The sequence below is a fragment of the Lycorma delicatula genome, chromosome 11 (assembly GCF_047948215.1).
Source record: "Lycorma delicatula isolate Av1 chromosome 11, ASM4794821v1, whole genome shotgun sequence".
NCBI lineage: Eukaryota > Metazoa > Arthropoda > Insecta > Hemiptera > Fulgoridae > Lycorma > Lycorma delicatula.
This window is the reverse complement of record NC_134465.1, coordinates 26,102,646-26,126,565: the sequence shown is the minus strand read 5'-3', so window position 1 is coordinate 26,126,565 and position 23,920 is coordinate 26,102,646. Positions and strand designations below refer to the sequence as shown.

The 23,920-nt window shown below is 33.3% G+C and overlaps 1 non-coding gene across 1 annotated transcript; it reads right to left on the bottom strand.

Annotated features, from left to right (window-relative positions):
• Positions 1 to 16,435: 16,435 nt before the first annotated feature.
• On the bottom strand, positions 16,436 to 16,667 carry LOC142332694 (small nucleolar RNA U3). Its single transcript, XR_012758400.1, has one exon. It is a non-coding gene; the product is annotated as a small nucleolar RNA U3 (small nucleolar RNA).
• Positions 16,668 to 23,920: the final 7,253 nt, after the last annotated feature.

Here is a 23,920-nt window from a genome sequence, read left to right as displayed (position 1 = left end):
AACACAGAATTAAGTTTTTGCTGGGTCCCTAGCCACGTAGGGATTCCAGGTAATGAATATGCTGATTCCGCTGCCAAAGAAGCATGTAACCAGCCTCCTTTCACCACCCGAGTTGCTACTTCTGATTTCATTAACTATGTAAAACAATTATTAAGATCAAGGTGGCAAGGTGATTGGACAGCTACCGTTGATAATAAACTCCGCCAGATTAAAGATTCTGTATTACCATGGAACTCCTCATACAGAAAACCCCGGCGTGAGGAAGTAGTTCTCTGTCGATTGCGGATAGGACACACATGAGTACCTGTTTACAAGAGGACAACCACCTCTATGCGCAAGATGCAACTGCCGCGTGACTGTGCGCCACATACTCGTGGACTGCATATGTTATGCGGCATTGCGTCGTAAATTAAAATTACCTAGTAACATCCGTGGTATCTTGCGTGATGATAAGGTGGTTTTAAACCGGATGTTTATGTTTTTACGTAGTATAGGGTTAATACAAAAAATTTAATACTGTTGCTTATATTTTTTAATACTTTTAGTTTTTAAATAAGTTTATTTTTTTTATTATATTTTTTTTCTCTGAATGTTTGATAATTTTATCCGATTAGGAGCCTTTTACACTCCTTATCGGAATTTGTTAAATTTTATAAGTTATTTTTTTTTAATATTTTAAAGACTGACTGTGATATTAGTTGTAAGAATTTTGTGATATTAGTTTTAAGTATTATCTCTTTTTTAGTTTTTTAGTTTTTAGTTTTATTTAGTTTTAATATGATAGTTTTTAACGTAGTTTTAAGTTACATGTTAGTGTTTTTGTTATCCGAGAATGGGCCTTTTACACCCATTCCGGATTTTGCTTACTGTGATACTAGTTTTAAGTTTTAATTACTTTTACTTTTACTTTTATTTATTTATTTTCCGGGCGATGATAACGATCAATCGTTTTTCGCCTTAAAAAAAAAAAGAAAAAAAAAGTACATGCTTTTAAACTGGAGATCCGATTGTTTCCGCTTATATTTGGCATGCTTCACCCAAGTGAGGCGTCGGTCATGAAATGAAAACCCAAATATTTACAGTCCTGAGGTCTTGTAATCGGAACATTGAAGACAGAAAAAGGGAAACAGTGTTCCATACGAAGGTTGAACGTGACATGCTTTAATTTTGTTTCGTTTATCTTTATTTTCCAGCGTGTTAGCCACGATTCGAGGAGAATGATATAATGTTGTATAAAATGAGACGCAGTAACCGTGGACAGCAAGAATTTCAGTATTGTCAGCAAACGTTGCAAGCGTGGTATCTGCCGTAATTGGCAAGTGAGCCGTAAACAGAACATACAAGATGGGTCTGAGAACGCTTTCTTGAGGTACCCCGGATCGAATACCGGTCAGAAATGGCATTTTTACACACGCTACAAATCAACGATGTCATCCTCTGAAGCAATACCTAACGGGGTTCCCGAAGGTAAAAAAAAAAAAAAAAATACACTACTAGTCTTCAACTCTATGATAATGTGGGATACTCCCGTTCAGGTTTTTCTTTCTTTTTCTGTTTAGCCTCTGGGAATTACCATTCAGGTATAATTTCAGTGGACGAATGAGGATGATATATATAAGTGTAAATGAAGTGTAGTCTTGTACAGTCTCAGTTCGACCATTCATGAAATGTGTGGTTAATTGAAATACAACTACCAAAGAACACCGGTATCCACGATCTAGTAGTACTCAAATCCGTATAAAAGTTACTGTCTTTACTAGGACTTGAACGCTGGAACTCTCGATTTCCAAATCAACTGATTTTGGAAGACGCGTTCACCAGTAGACCAACCCGGTAGGTTCCCTTTCAGGTCTATACACTATAACCCTCTCCCTTTATAACACAAGATCTTACGATATTATCATAGCATCTAATTTGTGTTGTGTTTATTCAAAATACTAATTTCTGGCTCTACGTCGTGATGCTGCGGTTTCTCCAAGTTGGACCTGCTGCAAACACAGCCCTAAGGTAGATATTAACCAGGATTTCCTCACTCCTGCACTTCTTCCGCCATTAATCTGTGAGATTTTTGGTAAAATTGTTTGTTACCAGTACTGTGGCTGGCAGCTTTACAGATCATACATCTTTACCCTTCTTTACAGTTGGTACTCTTGTAACTTTCCTTACAGTTGAAGCAAACGGCCAGGCAATCCGGGCTCTTACTCTTTATTATGAGACAAGGTGGCTCATAATTTATAAATATATTTTTTATCACTTATGTTTCATTTTATTATATCAAAACGTCGATAAAATTTTGGAAAAAAGAGATTAAAATTAATATATTTAAATTATCATCTTCCTGGCTGGCAAATATTTATTCTATTTACATGGATTAAGTGAAAAAATGCTACCGTGAGTTATTGAATAATGTACAATTCTTTATACCTTTTTACTATATTTTTAAATGTACTACTAGAAAGAGATGTTTTGTAAATAAAGAGGACGTTTTATTAAAGCCTTTTTAATCATGCGGGTCTTTTTGTGTTATGGTACCCGCATTTCTTAACAATTTAATTTATACCTGCCTATTGAGAAAAACAAATGATTGTGTTTGTTTTATTAATGAAAATATTTATAAGACAACACTCCTTCTCATAGTAGATAGATATTTAGAGAACGTGATTGTTTCCTTTGCTTGCTCAGGCATTAAATCGTAAAAGACGTTGAGTATTATATTACTAGATTCATGAAAATTAGAGACAGATACTGCTTAATAAAAGCGCAAATTCTTTTTATATAAAAAAACGTTAGCAATTGGATTATTTCACAATTTGCTTTTAAATGTAAGAAATTTTGAATTTTTATTTCACACAAAATTCTTCTTTAGATTAAAAAAAAAAGAAAATAATTAAATATACTTTATAATACTCAATCTGAAATTTCTTAATTCCATAATAATGGGTTAGTTCGTTAAGGAAATAATTAGATAATGATCTGACATGCATAATTATAATTAACAGCCGATCTCCTTGGCGGAGTGGCTGGGCCTTTTAACCGGGAGTCCCAGGTTCGAATCCTGGTTAGGCATGACATTTCATACGTTAAAATGTTCCATTCCCATATTCTCACGAACAGGCTTCAAAAGCTTCTGTAGTGATTAATTCATCGTGAATATTTATAATGAATATAACAATCAAGATTTAAATATTTATTTCAGTTTTAGTTGGAAAATATAAAAATTTAAAGTTTTGATTTTTATTGGCAGAAGTAATTTTCCTTTATTTTATATTTTAACTTAAAAAAAGTAAAAATCTATAATTTGACATGAAGCAAATATTAAGTTTCCACTATTGAATTTTAGATTTTTTATGAACTAAAATTAATCTAAATATTAAGAGAATTTAATTTGTAAAAAATCTGTAGTTGGTAAAGCTTAGTAAGTAAAATACTGACGGTTTGTTAAACAACATTTTTTAAGTGAATTATGATTGTTTATTGATAATGTGTGACGCATCATGAGCAAAAGCTTCAAAAAACTGCAAGTCTTATCAATAGTGTTAACAATGAAAACAGTGTTATCAAACGTTGATTTTTCCTTTACTTCGTGCAAGGAAGTATTGTAATCGTGAAACATTTCGGTTTCAGATTCAGCGGAAATATCCATTTTGATCATCTCTGCACGATATATCGTAAGTGGTAGTTAATTTTATTGGTTCCAGAGTTATAGCCAAATAAAAATCTAATTAAAGCAATATTTGGATTTTACAGTGAAAAGCACATTAGCTCTTTTAACATTTTTCTTAATTTAAATATATTGATTTATTAATAATAATTAACATCTGATTGTAAAAAAAATTACGATAAATAATAATTCAATAAGAATAATAAAACAAAAAACAAACATAAAAAAATATCATAAGTCAATAATGAAATAACATTTTATGTGTTTTTCATTATCAAAAAAATGTGTATATGTAATTTAATAGACGTATAAGGAAGTCATGTGGTGTCCACATCAGATTTTTTCGATAATCAAAACATATCTTGACCATAAAATAGTTACATTACATTCAATAGACTTTCTCTATGTTGGATCTAAACAAAATAGCATGGTTGATTTGCAATTCATTATAGTAGAATGACCTTGATCTGATATTTAACGGCAAACAAGACGTGGAATTTTTATCCTAACATTTACTGAGGCGGCTGGTATATTATATAATACGACTAATTTACTAAGCATTTGGCATCATTGATATTAATACAATCGTATAAATCAAATTTCCACTTACCAACAAATTAAAAAGTGTAATCCTAGTACTTTCGGAACTGTTACTTCATCTTCAGGGGTTTTTAAGGATGTTAATTTAAATTCAAATCAATAATCGTTTTTAAAATTAAACTGTTATGTTTATAATAGTCGGTAATAGTCGCAAACATCTAACAAACATGACGTTACTGTCTTATTGACGTATGAATTAATTTTATTCTTGACGACCGACTATTATATACATTACAGTTTAATTGTAAAAACGATTATCAATTTGAATTTAAATTAACATTCCTGAAGACGGAGTAACAGCTCCGAAAGTAATAGGATTTACACTTTTTAAATTGTTGGTAAGTGGAAATTTTATTTATACAATATTTCGAAAAGTACAAACAAAATAGACTGATACAAATATTTTTTTGAAACATATTATTCGGTAAAATTCAGAATTTCTTGTTTAATTATTTATCTCTGAAGATTTTATTATTTTCAGAAATATTACATATTAATTTTATTACATATAGTTCGACACACCTTTTTTTAAGCACAAACATTATTATACAGTTGCATTTAATTTTTAACATAATTGCAATTTGTTTTTGTTTCCACCAGATGGGGTGCAGCGAGGAGGAGGACAAACCTGGAGTGGTTAACCCTAACTTATACAACGGAGTATGTGCTACAGAGACAGCAGAACTGGAACTCTGTGACGGGATAACCGAAATCCTGAGGAGCAAGAAAGCAAAGTACAGGATATGTGGCTTCGATCAACCTTAGTCGATGAAGAATTACAATGTGTACATCAGGCCTGCGAGAACTATCTTAAAAAATGAACCATGACACGAGTGTGACAGAAAGGCAGCCCAAATTCCTAGGTCGCGTTGGCTCACACAAGAATGGGGGTAGTCGGGGCTACCCGAGGATGTTACGTGGGACCGTTAAGGGTTGTGCAGTGGGTGCAGATCTAGGTTTATGGCCGGGAAGGGTAGCCCTCTCATCTACGGGCATTTCGACTATCCGGAAGAGGAGGTCGGGATGTCCTAATGACGAAAGGGGGACCACAGAGAGATAGGAGGCAACTCTACGGCACATCGCAGGGCTGAGTCAAGCTTAATTGCGGGTCCGATCCCGGAAGGGGAGTTGGTGAGCTGGAGGTTTAGTTAGTAGGGCTCAGGCATACATACGCAACCCACCGGGTTGGTCTAATAGTGAACGAGTCTTCCCAAACCAGCTGATTCGAAAGTCGATAATTCCAGCGTTCAAGTCCTAGTAAAGTCAGTTATTTTTACACGGGTATTAATACTATATCGTGGATACCTGTGTTCTTTGGTGGTTGGATTTCAATTAACCACACATCTCAGGATTGGTCAAACTGAGACTGTACAGGACTACACTTCATTTACATTCATACATATCATCCTCATTCATCCTCTGAACTATTATCTGAACGGTAATTACCGGAGGCTAAACAGGAAAAAGGAAGGCAGGCATACATACGTACTCAAATGACATCTTTTATAACACGTTATCGAGTTCGACACTGCTTTCGGGGTGCCATTTACGCACCCCGAATTTCTTCCCTCACTTGAACAAAAATAAAATTAATATCTACAATCTGTTTCCTGAGAACAATGAACAGATGTGTTAAATATCTACAATTAACTTAAAGGAAAGAAAACCTAGCAAAGGTCAACTATTCTATATTCAATTTCCCCTGATTAGAACCGTATAACAGCAGCCGACTGATGATAGATGAATATTTTTGTTGCGTCTTAAAACGTCTTAACCAAGATTAAAACCCAGAATCTCCGGATGAAAATCAGAGATGCTAACAATCAGTCACGAAAATTAGTTGGGTTTTTAAATTTTTTATTATTATTATTATTATGAAATAATTACAAGTTATAATTCATTACTTTAAGTAAATAAACAGAATATTTATATCAACATCCAAATCGAATTCTTTAAAAAAAAAATTAGATTTTATTTATTGTATAATATTTTTAGCCTGTAGAGTATAATAATATTTTAGTCATAATCTGTAGACTACAGTATGACAATGAATAAATCATAATGTAACATTACGCGACAATAAAAACGACTGGTCCGGTCGTACGATGGTACACTCTTTGTACGGGGATAATCTTGTTACACGATGTAATCTGAGCTTGTGCTACCAACTCCAGATTTTATTTAATTATTAACAATTTTTTTATTTAAAAAAAATAAAATTCGGATGTATAGTAAACTCTCGGTGATTCAAAACTTCAATGGCTAATTTAAAAATTAACAATTTTTGTTCAGGTTTGCTGGTTTTTAGAAAAAAAATATATATATATTTTAAGATTTTTTTTCAACATTATTTTTAACATTTAAAGATAACAGTATCTAGAGTTACTATTTCTACGCGTTAAAAATCAAATCCAGTTTTCATCCCTTTCACAAATCAATTTTCATGATTTTTTCTCGTTAGATTCAAAATTGAAGAGGAGATAACAATATATGTTACATATAAAATAACGTACGTTGCAAGCATCCAATACTTTTTTTATAGTTTTCCTGTTTCACTTATAAAAAATATCCGAGGTAAAACATAAATAATAAATAGGAAAATACTATCTTGACCTTTCACCGTATGGATGCCAATGTTTTCCTTTTATGTCGCGTAACTACAGCCTATGCTTGTGTTGGCTTTATTCCAGGTGTACAGTAAATCATTTTTTACCATATAATATATATATAACTTTATTCTGTTCAGTCATATATGTCGAACTAACCCAGTTAAAAATTGGCGCTTGCCCTAAAATGCAGAATATCGTTGTACAAGCCTGCACGCACATGTACTTTCAAATTTATTCTTCATCATCAGTAACTTGTCACATTTCTTTCTATTATAAATTCATTCGTTAATTATAAATTAATTACGAAATTATCATTAATCTTACTACAATTGGTCAGGATTTGGCCATAACTCTAAATGTATCAAATAATATATATTATATGTAGAGACCGGATTATATGCAATATAAAGCGCTTGAAATATGCATGAAAAATGCTTAAAATATGTAACTTTAAATAATTCAAAAATAATAATTTTTAGTTTTTTAATTCAAAATCAGCATACAATTAGTAAGTAGTTGAATAACATATCGATAAATTCGATAATTAACTGTTTTTTAACAATTTTTTGCTTTTGTAAACGTAAACAATCAGGTATTGTTCCAAATTTTTGGTAGTAAGATTGTGTCTTCGATCACTCAAAACGTTTTTATAAGTGGAAAAGGATCGTTTCACATCCACTGAGGTAGCTAGGCAGTACTATTTGGGTGCTATGTTAGCACTTATTGTTTCTGACAAAAGTTCACCCGTCCCATTAACTATCAATTTGACACAACGGTTCAAAGCCTGGGCTATTGTTCAAATTTTTTTCAAATCTTTCTTTAAGTTGACACGAGAATACCTCTGGCAATGCGGAGTTCATTTGGCGGATTTTACTTGTTAACTGAATAAATTCAGTCAACGCCAAGCCTTGAGTTTCAAGCTTTTTAATGATCGCAGGGAATATATATACGGGAAAAATGAGTGCTAATCATAGCTGTGTTTTTTTCTATACTAGAATCGTTAAATGCTTCCTTGGACTGACAAACTGCCGTAGCCTCTGGACTACCGGAGTCATTTACTACACCTTCGATAGCCTCGAAATTTTCGCTGTAAAACAGTACAGCTTCAATCCACGTTCCCCATCTTGTTACCACTGGTTCGGGAGGTAAATGCACATTTGGCACTTTTTCTTTATAGGGCTTATTGGCAGCAGGTGTCTTAAGAAAAACTCTGATGAAACTGATGAAATCAGTTTACTTACATTCCTAAACGTGAATAGTACTTCTTCAGCGAATCGATGTACTCCGTGAGCAAAGCACGTCACATGAATTAAATAGCGATAAAATACTTGGAGGGCTTTGGCTGCCTTGATCATATAGGGAACAGCATCTGAGAGAAATATAAACACTCTTTTATCTGCAGAAGATTCAGGAAATATTTTTTTTATACGCTCATTCACAAATCTGGTGATCGTAGAATGATTTGTTTTTCAAGGTCTTTGTAGGCCACCAGATAGGAAGAAGGCTGTCTAGTTTTAATGCACCGACAATTAAATTCGTAATGTAACGGCCACAACTGTCGGTAGTTTCGTCAGCTGAAATCCGAATAATGCTATCTTTCAATTGATCTTCCAGAACATGTAGGTAAATTGTTTGTATGTAATTTTTACGCAATGTTGATTCATCTGCTGTATTTTGATTCAAGCAATATTTTCGCAGAAAATTTTTGAAGGTAAAATTTGTTTTTTTTGTTTTTTTTTGTGTTTGTAGGCGAAAAACGCCTGGGCGTTATCATCGCCCGATAATTATTAGTAGAAGGGTAAAATAACTCCGAAATAATAAACTATACAAGGTGTAATAATATTAATCATATAATAAAAATGTTAAAACAAACCAAGAAGGCAAAATAAAACTCCAAACTAATATCACAGACAAAGTTGATAAAATATAAAAGTTAAAATAATAGATTAAAGAAAGTATATAAAACTTACTTAACTCCGATGGGCTGTGCAAAAATCCCCTCCCCGGATAGTAAATGAAAAAAAAAAAACAGAACCAAAAACCAAATTGAAAATAAAGGTTAAAATTATTAAAAAAAATCTCCTTACTAAAAAACAATAATGAGCATATTAAATCCTTTGCAGTAACCCGATACAAAAAGAGAAACATCCGTTCCAAAATCCCGCTATCATTGCACAAGATATCACATTGTGTACTACATTTCCCCGAGTGCAGCAGAAAGTCGAGCCCCAAGAAACATGGTGGGCATTGAAGTCTCCTACTATTAACCATGGAGATGGTATTTGTGTGAGGAGGTCTGAGATATCCTGAGCACTGAACTCAGTGTTCGGCGAGAGATACAGATTGCAGATATGCAACTTGAAGGGGACAGAGATCTTCATTGCAACAGCAGGAACGAGAGTGGTCAGTCGAATCCTCTTAGCCGATACCTCTTCCCTCATGAAAATAGCCACTCCCCCACTCCCTCTACCGACTACTACACAGTCTAGTCTCTCACAAAAGTATCCCCTGAGTGCGATTGGCTCATGTAGCAGAAGATGAGTTTCCTGGAAACACATGACAATCGGATCATGCACTTGCGCCAGTACTCTAATATCTTCAATACGGGACTGTACACCCCTAACATTCCACTCAATAATGTTTATAAAAAAAAAAGAAAAAAAAAAGATAAAATAAAAATATAATAATAATAAATATACTTAGGAAACCATATACAATACGTGATTCTATTTTTTTTTTAATGTTCTTCAACTGAGATAAATCCGACGCCTTTGGGTCGGGAGGTTCTTCAACCATATCATCCAGTAGTATGGGGTGACGGCGGAGGAGATTCATGAGAACGGGATGCCGCTACTGACATCCCAGAGGGGGTGGTCATGTGGGTTACTTTCGTGGGGACCTTGTTAGTTGGCTTACTGCCAGCTGTGGTAGCCTCTGCCCGTACCGGCAGCACTTTGGGAGCAGGAACTTGTGTATGGACCACACTGTGGAATCAGTTATTGCGACGCAGGACTTTTCACTCACCCTTGTCAGCCCGGAAATAGTGGCTGTAAGCGAAGTAACCTGATCAGAAAGCATCTGAACGAGTTTCTTAAGTTCGTTGCAGGATCCGCACTGTGGAGTATGAACAGGTGAAGTAGTCTGTTTTGACGCAGTGTTGGCGAAGGACACACCAGGGTGTACGAGGTTCCGTGAGTTAACTATCTTCTTATACTCCCTGCGTGCAGCCGGGAAAGATAGTTTCTGCTCAGTACAGATCTTGAGAATCGCCTTCTCTTCCTTAAAGGTTGGGCAATCTCGGGAGCGGGCCGTATGTGAACCATTTCATTTCGCACATTTTTCACTTTCCTCGCAGTTAGTATCACTGTGGCCTTCAGTAGCACATCGAGCACAGATCTCTGACCTCGAGCAAGGTGTTGTAGTGTGTCCGTACCTTTGGCACCTGAAATACCGCCGCGGGTTGGGAATGAACTGGCGTACCCGAACGGAAAGGTAACCCACTTTAATCCTCTCTGGAGGAACAGGAAGACTGAACGTCAGTAGAAGGGACGACGTCGGTTCTTCTGTCCCGTTCTGCCGTTTCATCATATGTTTCACCTCTACAACACCTTGAGTACTAAGTTCATCAGTAATTTCCTTCAAATTCATTTCCAGAAGGTCACGGCAAATAATCACTCCTCGGCTAGTATTTAGGGTCTTGTGGCATGTCATACTTACGATTATGCCGCCCATAACTATTATGCCGCCCATATAACGACTCTACTCGTCGTTATATGTCTCCACCAGAATTGTCCCATCACGTAATTTTTTAATGTTCCTCGGAGAACCAATACATCCTTTGATGCATTTATTAATTCAACCTTTTGAAGGGAGCCAGCCTCCTGATTATTCCTAACAACAACAAAGCGAACATTCTTACACCTAACACCGTCCTCGTCGGCTGTAGCAAAATTATTCTCGTCAGACGAAGCTGACCGAGGCCTTTTCACCAGACTTAAATTGGTGTTTTTTCAGATGGACCACCAACCATCATAGAATTTGCTGTAGGAACTGAAATTTTGGTCCCACGAAAACCGGCGATACAACAGACCACTCCAGCAGAGCGCACGCGTACTGGAGCTAGAGCTAAATACAACTGGGTTTGCTCTGGTGCCCAGAGGACATCGTTCGAGACTCAATACGTAGAGCCATTCACCCATTGGCACGATAGTTCCCAGCTTGGGTTACGGTTGCATTTCGTACGATGTCGCAACACCATCAAGTGTAATTGAAAGAGAAAACTGTGTTGGTTGTTGTTGTGTAGTCGAGTAAATGTATATGTTGTAAGTCATGTAATGTACCTGGAGTAGTATACGTGTATAGTGAAAAGTATTCTGCAGCTAAATGTATAGTGGGAAGAAAAGCTGCAGAGGCTAGGCCCGTGGGGACGCCAACCCCCAAAGTCTTAAAGAATAAGACTCCCCTTCGGGGGATAAAATTTGTAAGTTTGTGAACAGGAATATTACTTGTAAGCGATGCTTCACATAATTCCATGCTTAAGTAGATTTTTGTTTACCTTTGGAAGTGAAACCACTGCTACTTGCCGCTGTTATAAGTTGTTATCGTGGGCCTTTCTTTTGCAGTCCTGCGATATAAAGACTTGTCTTGACATGCTGCTTTATTTGAAACTTTTTGTGCACGAAATATTTTTCTCGCAAACTCGACAATATAAAACATTTCCGTCGTATGTACATGTTTTGGGATAGTCAGCTATCTACGAAGAGGGATTTTTTCCGAAAGGCATTGTACACATTAAACTTTGCTCAAATAAATAAAAAACTAAACTAATGCAATGAGCGCGTCAACAATAACTTGTGTAATTTAATTGCCTAGTGGGAGGAATACTGCAGTAGGCGTGTGCGACAAGTGACGGTGACGTCCGTCTTTGTCTCGCGTGAGCGTGTTTTATTTGGCCTCATAATAATATTATCATACCAAAACCATAGACGCGCGGCTGCTAAGTGCGCTTCAAGAGCTGTGCGTCTAATAGGTTTGGCCGGCTGCAATATAAGATTTCATTTATTATCAAGCTACCCTGCGAAAAATACTACAAATACAGTGAAAATATGCATCACTAGATTTTAAGGAAAATATGCAATAACCGGTGAGAATGGACTTAATATGCAAATCCTTATGCAAATGCATATATTCCGATCTCTAATTATATGTATAAAATGTGGTATGAATGCTAAAAAATATTGAATTTTTTTTTTTGTATATTTGTAGAATACATTTAAATTAATATTTTTTCGAAAAGAAAGTCTATCCTGAGAAATACAAATAAGAAAATTAAAAATAAATAATAGTAAAAAAAAATACAAGCTTTTCGGTAGTATAAATTTCACTTCTATTGAAAAAAAACAATTTAAGTGAACGGATTTCAGGGAAATCACTTTGAAAAAAAATTTAAAAAGAATGCGTCAGAGTGTGGACACACTACTGAAGCGGAGTTTCTTAAGTAATATCTTTTTTTTCCTTCTGTCATTTGACTGGTTTGATGCTGCTCTCCAAGATTCTCTATCTAGTGCCAGTCGTTTCATTTCGGTTTACTCCTTATATCCTACATCCCTAATAAATCATTTTACATATTCAAACGTTGCTTGCCCGAACAATCTTTTCCTTCTACCTGTAACTCCAACATTACAGCGACTATTCGCTTTATATTGCAAATTATCATCCTAATTATCATAAGCATGATAATTAGCAAATCAACCAACAGGCAACAATTAGGATTGAGAGAAATAAAGTTGAGCAAGTGGCATCCTTCAAGTACCTGGGATACATCATTAAGGAAGATATGAAATGTGATCAGGAAGTTAAAGAAAGGAAATGCTAGGGGAAAGGAAGCATTGAGCAAAATGAGGAGAGTGCTATATAGAAAACTAGATCTGCGACGAAGGAAAGAACTTGCTAAATGTTTTGTGTGGAGTGTGGCCCTTTATGGGGCATAGACATGGACTATTTGGAAGGGAGAGGAGAGAAGATTAGAGGCCTTTGAAATGCGAGTTTGGAGGAGGATGGAAAAGATCAGCTAAACGGAGAGAGTTCGGAATGAGAAAGTGCTTCGTAGAGTAGGAGATGAGAGGGTGATTATTGAAATAATAAAAAGAAGAAAATGCAGTCGGTTGGGACACTGGCTGAGACGTGACTGCCTGTTGCTGACGGCATTGGAAGGATTTGTAACGGGGAGGAAAGCAAGATGTCGGAGACGAATGAAAATTGTAGACAATATTAAAAGGGAAGAAATTTACTACAAAATGATACGGATCTGCACAGAATCGGGCAGAATGGAGGGCGGCCATGTGAAAATTTGTCTTTGGGCAGAACACTTAATATTATTATTACAGGATGCCTTAATATGTAGCCTATAAGTCTGTCTCTTCTTTTAATTATATTTCTTTCTACATCAATTTGCCGCAACACCTGTTCATTTATCACTTTATCCATCCATCTGATTCTTAACATTCTCCTATAGTACCACATTTCAAAAGATTCTAATCTTTTCTTCTCAGGTACTCCGATCGTTCATGTTTCACTTCCATATAAAACTGTGCACCAACAATATACATTCAAAAATGTTTTCCTGACGTTTAAATTAAATTTTTGATGTAAACAAATTATATTTTTAAATGAAGGCTCGTTTTGCCTGTGCTATTTGGCATTTTATATCGCTCCTGCTTCGTCCATCTTTAGTAATTCTACTTCCCAAATAAGAAAATTCTTCTACCTCCGTATTCTTTTCTCTTCCTACTTTTATAATCAGTGGTTCATTTAGGTTGTTTCTACTACATTTCAAAGTAATATTATATGAATTATTAATGGTGAAAAATTACGTATACGAAATACACATAAATGATAAAATATTTCATTAATAAGAAATACGAACTAACAATGAAATCCAATCTGTTAAATCTGTTAACGGTTAAATTTAATTTGTGATTAAAATATTTAAATGTTAGCGTGATCAAAAACCGTTCGCAAAAGAGTAAACAGTGTAACATTCTTTGAATACAATTCTTGATTAAATTGTGTTATCAGCTACCGTGTCACACTTTTCGTGATGCTCTTTTTTCTCAGTTGACTCCCCATCCCGAAGCCTGCATTAAGAAGCTTCGCTTCAAAAAATTCATTCAAATTTGTAATATATGAATTTAGGAAAACGAATATTTTACATAATTTTTAATCTTTAAAGTAACCTTCAAACAATAGTATCGAAAAATTAACTTTCATCTGGATTGCTATTTTTATTATTATTTTTAAAATGATTTTAATTAAAAAATTTTTTCATATTATTATACTTATTAAAATTAATTACTAGTTTACTCAGATGATTCAAGAAAAATATAATTTGTAGGACATGTTCTGCTAGTGAAAATAAAAAAGAAAATTTGTATAAAAATAGATTCGGCAATGCATCGTTAGTGAGTATCGGTTGGTGAAAGATTATATTGTGATTTCTGCGTATTTGGTAAACGTAAGCCAGACTGTAATTCTTAGGTCTCAAATTAAGGGAAAAATTTAGTAGTATTGTATGAAATTCGACTTGAAAATTAAAAAAAAAAAATAGGTTCCAGATCTGTATTGTTAATAGTTTTTGAGAAATCTGTGGTAAAACACAGAAGAAAGGAGTCGAAAAGAAACTAATTTATGTTTGACTAAAACAACTTTATTAAATTGTTAATAAACGTATATAGGTTTTAAACAAAATTTACAGAGAATATGATTCTGAATAAAGTCTACAAAAACAATTACAAACGTTAGAATTTATAAATTTATTGAGAAAAATTCTATAATAGTGGGACAGAATTTAACTTGTTATTAAACGAAACAAAATTTTCAGTGCTACAAAACAAAAAAATTAAATATTTAAAAAAGTAACAAATACAAACATTTAAATAAACTACTGGGAATATGCTCCGTCACAGAGGAAAAATCAATTTTGCAGATAAAAAATCGTTTTGATAGGTTTCAATATTTCAAAAAAATTTGATATATTTCGTTTTTAATAAATATGGGAATTCATATATTTTTATTTAGTTTATGTAAAGTTTATTCATAACATTTTATTCAAAATTAAATTCTTTACAAGTTTTTCTTTACAATTTGCCAATGCGTCTACCTCCAATCAATCCAATGCCCAAGCCGAAACCCTAGCCACCCGGGATCCTACTGCGATCGAGTATCTAGATTAAACTCCCTCTGCAGACCTACCCATCGCAAGGGCGCGCGAAAAATCAGCTATAGACCACTCCTCGCGGATCATCCAGTTAATACGGATATCCAGAAAGGAATATATTCTCTTAAATTCCCTAACAGATTGTGAACGTTCGACCTCGTATCGGGGACAGACATAGAGGACGTGGTCCACTTAGCATGGATATCATCCATGCTAAACAGTCGTATTGATATGTGATCTTTTGTTGTTTGCAATTGAGGTAAAGCATGGTAAATAATTTTTCTTATGCTGTTCCAATATGCAATATAAATAACTGCTGCATAACGGATGGTCTAATTCCACTTGATTTCTTCATTTATTTTACAGTATTATAATTACTTGTTTACGTCCAGTTACAACTACTTATCCGCTAAACTTGTTTCAAATCAAGAAATTTACGGATGAAAAGTAAAGATGCTTCCATTCCATCACGGTGGTCTGCATTGATCGTGCCTATTATGCGGCATTACGTCTTGGATTTAAAACACAGTCGTAGAATTTACAATTTTTTTTTTTTGATCGCTAAAATTCAAAATCAATAACTATTTTTATATTATTTATTCTGCTAGACTCTTGACTTAATTTTTAATATATTTCGATGAACGATTGTTTGTAGAACTTTCCACTCCTCAATTTACACGTAATTTAAGTAAAAGTATTTCATATATAAATCTTATTTTATGCTCCATACTTAATAATATGTAGCTTTCATTAATCCTGCCTGGAAAGTATTATTACTCCCTCTCTCTCTCATTCTATCTCTCTCCCTCCCCCCCCACTCTAGCTCTATTAGAGATATTGTTCAGTTTGCTTGTGTTAGTCGTAGATAATATTTACTTGATAAGTTATTTATTGTAACTTCCGTTTTATGCATAATGTTATAGATGACTCTACTATTTTATAGATAACTCTAGGTTATTTTTATGGTACATGTATGTCATATATTTCCACGTGTATAGAATTCACGTTTAATATAATTAAATGAATTAATAACTCAATTATGATTTTATTTGAACTCTTATTTTAGGGCTATTACATTTTAGTCCATATTTACCGGTTAACGTGTTGGGAGATTCGGTCTCTGAAAAGAAAAATATATTTTACAAAACAATTTTCTGGTAAATTATGTTTTTCCTTACACGATTTTAGCAAAATTCTTGAAAGAGTTATTTTAGCATTATTCATATCTCAAATTCTTGTGATTATTTTTCTCTTTTCATTGCCATTGAACGTACTTTTTCATAACTTATATATTCCACATTATTATTACTATTATTATTATTCTTTTTTTTATTTTTTTTTATTTTTATGGCCACTCAGAGAGCACCACTCCCCTCTCTTCATCCTCGACCAAGGATGAAGAGAACGATCTTCGATGACATGACAGATTAAAAAGATAATCCGTCATGTCTGCCTCACGCTCAGGGAATGACACCACAACTCATCCTCGTGGTTTCCCTACACCCAAAATTAGGTGGAAAAGAAAGGAAAACCATACTGCAGAATCCTAAAGATCTAAAAAGATCCTGACAAGTATAAAATGGATTGTCTCTAGCCCTCATCTCAACGAGGGGAGAAGATCCCGCCTCGTAGCGTGTCGTCAGGTCGCTACACTACCCTCCCCGTTCCTTGTCAGTAATGGCTTTAACGGAGGACATCTTCTTGCCCTCAAACTGTAACACATTCCACAGTGTACAGCCCGGCCACGAGGAGATGCCACCGATGCAGATACCCCGAGGGACATCTACATCGGTAATTCGTCACGAGAGATAGTGTGAGTTCTGCCTTCCAGCTGACACCTAACGCTACCACGTTGCCCTTAGGAACTAAGCAAAAAGCCTAAACTGCGGAGAAGAAGACCCCACGCCTACCATAATCAGCCTAAAATATTCTATTCCCCTAGCACATAGATGCATCAAGTAAGCCACGACAGCATATCTTTCAGCAATTCAGTCACCGCAACGGATCGTAAGAATTTAAGCGATTGGAGCACAGCCGCAAGATAAACAATAAACCAAGTCCCAGAGGTCCTAAAGTTTGGTCCGTCGGGAGCTGAGTATAACCTCTAATCTCCCACTACAGCTCCGGTTAGGAGGGCCTCTCAGAATACACCCTGGTCGATCGCAACCAATTTCACCCATCACCCCCATTAGGTGTGGACTCCGATCAGAAAAATCGCCATGCTAAAGTTAGTTATCGTGCACGGGGAGCGAACCCTCCGAATACAATCTCCATTAATATTAATCTAACCGAGGCCGGTGCCAAAGCGCCTACCTCTGGCCAGTTAACTGCCTGGACGGTGCCCTAGCCACCCGAGAGTCCTACGGGACAAGGCCCCGCAAGCGCCAACACAGCATGAGAAGCCATAGGCTAGTCAGTGATTATACAGCAGCGTAAGCTGCTAGGATAGCTACGCTCTGCCAGGCCGACACCATTAAGAAAAGAAAATACCGCTACCCAGACAAGTCTGGGACTGAAAACCTACCGCCAAATCCACCTATGTCCAATGCGGAATCCCAATGGTGTTGCTCTGGTGTTGAGACCAACAGAAACCCGCGATCGAGAAATAAAACTGCCAAAGAAGGAATTTGGCTTCGCAGTAAGAAAATACAGCCTTCCGCATCAGAAATGAGGTGGATCATTTTAAAAGAGCAAATAAACGACCTGGCAGATCGCCCAACTACAGTGAGCGGTGTTGAAAAACATCGCTTACTGTAGTGAGTGATGTTTTTCCGATGATGTTTTCCCGATGATGGATATTAATCCATCATCGGGAACATTTTTTGTTATGGATTATAATTATTTCCTTCATAAAATTAATATATTAAATGAATTTTGAATTTAAAAAAAAACAAAATTATAAATATAATAAGAGTTATAATTAATTTATTAATTAATTAATTGTAGATAACAAATGAGAGCTTCATACTGATATGACGGACAACGACGGCATTATTTTTACTTTTTGACGATCAATTGTTATTTTTTTTTTTCAAATTCAAAATTCATTTAATATATTAATTTATAAAGGAAATAATTATAAAGCATAACAAAAAATGTTCCCGATGATGGATTAATATCCGAAAGCGCTCGGACATAATAATAAAATAGTTGGTAAATGGAAATTATTATATAATTAATTATCTATCTCTACAATAGGTATTAATTCTACGGTAACTAATAATTTCATTGTCTAAAAAAATGAATTATGATGAAAATGCCTAAACCCTTCCTCCCTTTTAACTAGGCATCATCAATACGTGATAATCTTTTATACTGATTTATCTTGAGAGTATTAAACATATACCCCATTAATTCCACTCGAACTAATCTGTAGTATTTCAGTTTAATCTTCTTCAAAATATATTTTACTTTTACTTTATCGCTTGAAGCTATATAAGAAAAGGATTCTCTTAAATTTTTAATCAGTTCATCAACAGCAGGATTTACGATTCTCTCCTTTCCACGGACCTACTCTATCAATTTTTTGTGTACAGCAGTGTAAAATTAGTGTTTAAAAATAACCATAATTTGGAATCAACCCCTTTCTTTTATCGGCTTTAACTTCAATAATTCCTCCACCATTACTGGAAAACTTTACAGATTTTTTTTTTCTCATAAGTCTATGATGTAAATTTTATTCACCCTCCATTGACCCATATCACCCCCAAAAATATTACTCTTGATGAAACAATTTTAGTTATTTAATTTAAAAATGTAGACTACAAACTGAAAGATAATGTGAAATCATTTAATGAAAAAAATTTCGTGGTTTTTTTTTCCCACTTGAACCAAAATAATATATTTCAAAGTATTCAATCCAATATCGGAGAAATCCATTTTTATAAAAATTTTAATTTAATTTTTCATTTGCGGGAATTTATTCCGATATGTGTAATAAAAGAACTGAATTACTTCAGTTCTTTTATTATATAAAAGAACATTATTATAAACATTGCATGCAATGTTTTTGCATACACTTCCTTCAATACTGTTTATTTTTGGGTTTCACATATAGCGGCTAATATTAAAATTCTAGAAATAAATTAACAGGTTTAGTAATGTATTAAAAAACAATTTTCAATTACTTCAAGAAGAGATTTATTTTGTTTTATTTTATTTTACAACCATTTTATATAAAAAATTTCACCGGTGCTAGTTAGAGGATAAAAAAGATTCCCATCTTCAAGTTAAGAAAAACTTCAAATTTACCCAATACGAAAATGGTTGCAGGTGAGAAAATGTTTCACATGTTTAGCATACGACAAGCCCCATCATCGTATAATTCCACCAATATTTTGGTCACTCTTGCCGTAAGAATTTATCATATCTAAAATTGTTTCACATAAAATATTTTGGTAATGTTTAGAGAACTAACGATCACTTTAAACCGATTCGATACTGTGCTTATTAAGGGAGGTAAGATTCTTTTTTTGTCTTCGAAACCTCATTTTTTCTACCCCCTGTTCCAATGGTTGGTGACAAAAAACAATTTTACTTACATAAGTTTAAGGCCCTTATCCAAAGAAATGTAGGAACGTTAAACGATTTTTATATTATCCTTAATATGAAAGTTATAGCGATATATATATATTTTGTTTTGAGTTGTTCATCCTTTGCTATATGGATTGGTCATATAAAAAATTGTTTCAAACAAAGGTTTTAGATAATGTTTAGTAAACTAACGACCAATTTAAACCGATTAAATACTGTGCCTAATAAGGGAGGTATGATTCTTTTTTGTCTTCGAAACTTCATTTTTCAACCCCCTTTTCCAGTAATTGGTGACATAAAAAACCTTTACCTACATAAGTTTTAAACCCTTATCTAAAGACTAGTAAAAACTTTAACCGAATTCGATATTTTACTTAATAAGAAAGTTATTGCGATATTTTTTTTTTTTAAAAAGCCCCCCCACCATTTCAACCCCAATGGTCTCATTTTGGCCATTAAAGAACTGGACCGAGATTTTGAGACGAGTTATTTTTAAGGATCAATTTGAAAGTTATTGGCGCAAAAATACGGTAGTTATTGTCTCCACAAGAAAGTGAAATTTATATAAATATATAAGCTTTTGAGCTGATGGTGGTTTTGGGGACTGGGGTATGTGGAACGCGAAGATATGTCGAAATTTCCCGGAAGGCGAATCAGAGTACCCATTATAATAGGTAGCTTTTTATGAAATCTACCTAAAAAATTAATATTGGAATTTAACTATTAATTATAAAATCATTATTCGTAAAAGAATTTGAAACCAGTATTTCTTAAACTGTCATTTTATTAATTTTTCTGTTATTAATGATCTTTTTACTAAATCAATAACTTTCATAAAGAGGGGAAAAATTATTTTTTTTAAATAGGGAGAATATGGAAGTATATATATGTATATTCTGTCGTAGGAGTTTTTAGATTAGTTATTTATAAATATAAAGGAGGTCCACAAATTATTTCACAATAGTAAATAATACCCCGGCTATGCCAGTCAAGTCATGCAGTAATGCTTGAAAATTAGTATTAAGTATATTAAAACTGAAATTCCAAAAAAAATCATTATCTGGTATTTTAAAAATTGGGATGCTCCACATTTATTGAAGCGTTGTGTAACTTTTACGCTTGTAAAAATAATTTTAGGGATTAATAATTCGGGATCGCATAAAACGTTTGGGTTACTCCATCGGGAGTAATTGGGTAAAATTAATTATAAAAAAGTAGCCCTAAAGTGGCAATAGTAAATTATAATAGAAAAAAATTAAAAAATATTGAATAAATAAAAAGATATAGACATAATTTTAAATATATTTAAATGTAATCTTTTTTGAATGCGGGAAATGTTTCACCAATTTTTTTTTATAATCTAGAAAATTAGTGAAAAGTAATTAAAAATGTGAAAATAATTTCACATCTTTAACGCAAAGGTTAATATTAAACATTTCAACTTTAAAAAAAAAATTCAAAAAAAGATCTTTCTTTGCTACAGACTACAGAAATAGAATCGGGGGAAAATTTTTATAATCGTTTAATTGCCCGTTAATGTAAAAAATGATCATCTAAAAATCACATATTAACCCTTTTTTCTGAAGGAAGAAACAGCTAAAAAATTAGAAAAAAAAATCAAATAATTTTTGAAAATGAAGGTGAAAATAAAAATAAAATGAAAAAAATTTGTTATCCTGGTTGAAATAGCTTAATTTTGTAAGAAAAATATTTTGATAAAATACTCAAGTATAATTTTTTTCAAATTTTAGTTTGGCCAAAACACCCTCACCTCTTTTTCTCAATTTTTGAAAAATATAATATAATAAATCACTTTAAGGGTGGAATCTTCTTACCAAATAGGGAGAAAATTGGTTTACAGATTGCGGAATTATTAAGATTCAAACATGCCAGCACACATACTTACTCTTACATACCAAAGTACGTACATAAAAGTTTCTTATACGATCAATTTGGGCTTAGGGATAACGTTAAATTTTTTTCTTGAAATCTTAATATAAAAAGTTAAGTTTTTTGGGGTTATAATTTTTTTTTATAAAATTTTCCCTTTAGAAAAAATATTAAATTATGAAAAAAATATTTAAAGAATATTAATACTAATATTATATGTTTTATTAAGTTTATTCTCTAAATTTTATTATTATCATTGGCCAATTTTTTCTCTTTTTCCTCTTTAGCTTCCGGAAATTACCGTTCAGGATTACTTCTGAGGATGAATTAGGATCATATGTATGAGTGTAAATAAAGTATAGTGTTATACAGTCTCCAGTCGACCATTCCTGAAATGTGTGTTTAATTGAAACCCAACCACCAAAGAACACCGGTAGTTTACGTTCTACAATTCAAATCCGTATAAAAGTTACCTTTAATAGGACTTGAACGCTGGAACTCTCGACTTCCAAATCAGCTGATTTGGGAAGACAAATTCACCACTTGACCAACCCGGTGGGTAAACCGTTGGCAAATTATGAATCCCCATTACTGCTCATCTACGGGTTTATGCCTTCTAAGTTTTGAGGAGTTATATTTTGTAGCGTTTAAATCTGTAAATATATTTTTTCCATCTGTTTACAGTGTACAAGCTACTAAACAGACAGAGCGATTCAAAAAGGACTTCACAAAGTTAAAAGCTTAGAAAAACTTATTAAAATATCTTAAAGATTCCGTTGAGGTCTCATTTCATAGAAAAACACAAACAATTTTTCAGAAAAACATTCACTTTGATTTGATATGTCTTCCATTTATAACAGACAATTTAATTGTTTTTTACAAAATTTAATTCTTTCTTTTTAAATTTATTTATTTTTTATTTGCAAGAAATAAAAAAATTATAAACGTAATTTTGAAATTTTATTCTTTACTGTGCTCGTTAATTAATTAAGGATAATTTATTCTATTGTTAAAATTTTCTCATTTTAAACCTTTCACAAAATTACTTTATAAAAGAGGAATTTAATTTGAATATCGCTGTCCTCCGTGGCGCGATTGGTAGCGTGTCGGTCTTTCATCCGGAGGTCTCGAGTTTGAATCCCGGTCAGGCATGACATTTTCACACGCTATAAAAAATTGTCATTCATCTCATCCTCTGAAGTAGTACTTAACGGTAGTCCTGGAGGTTAAAAAAAATTGAATATCGGAAGATTCAAAAAGGACTTCACAATTCTAAAAGCATATAAAAATTTTTTGAGATAAGTTAGAGATTTGGTTGAGATCTCAGTTTCATAGAAAAGAACATCAATTTGTCACCCAACATTTACTTTGGTTCAATTTGGCTTTCATTTTTAATGCGACATACATTCCATCTGAAGTCGATTTCATTCCAGACTGTAGCCAGCAAGTCGAGCGTTTCCTATGTAGCTGCGGCTTAATTCGAAGTCTTACCTCAACAAGATCAACAGGCAATTTCTTATGTTATGGTATGTCAATATTTAAGTAATATTTACCTGACGTAATAAATACCTGAATTTATTTAATCCCTTTAAATTGTAACGGTATGTAGTACTTAATTTTTTTAAATATTTTATAACTTGCTTTAATTGCTAATTTTATTATCAATTAAAGTTTAAATGCTTTAATTTTAATACTTTACCCAATATAATTAATCAGTTATAATTTTCGTAATCCTTAAAAAATCATGAATATCCTTTATAATTCATAAACGTAAATGAATTATATATAAATATATATTATTATTTACCCTACATAAATCTTAAACTCATAAAATAATCTCCGATAAAACGTATTAAATTTAAATAAGAAGTTAAAATTATAAATAATATTTTGAATCCTCTTTCTCTTTTGTAGGGATTCTATGAATGAAATTTTATAAGAAAATAAAGTAGTTTATATAAATATACGTAGTTTTCCTGTTGTAGGTAGATTTCATAAGAAAGCTATCTTATTGTAATGGGTTGTAATGGTGTTGGGGTCTGGGTGATAAGCACGAAGTTATGTCGAAATTTTCCGAAGTCGAATGTACCCATTACAATAAGATAGCTTTCTTATTAAAAAAAAAAAAAAAAAAAAAAAAAAAAAAAAAAAAAAAAAAACTCAACCGTATATATATATATATATATATATTATACATTTAACTTTCTTGTGAACACAATAACTGCCGTAATTTTGCTCCAATCACTTTCAAATTTGGGTTGAGTTCGTTAACGGCCAAAATCGGACGATGGGATGGAAATGGGCTTTTTCAAAAACAAAATATCGCTATAAATTTCTTATTAAGTAAAATATCCTAATCGTTTAAAAATCCTACTATTCTTTGGATAGGAGCCTAAAACTTATCTAAAGTAA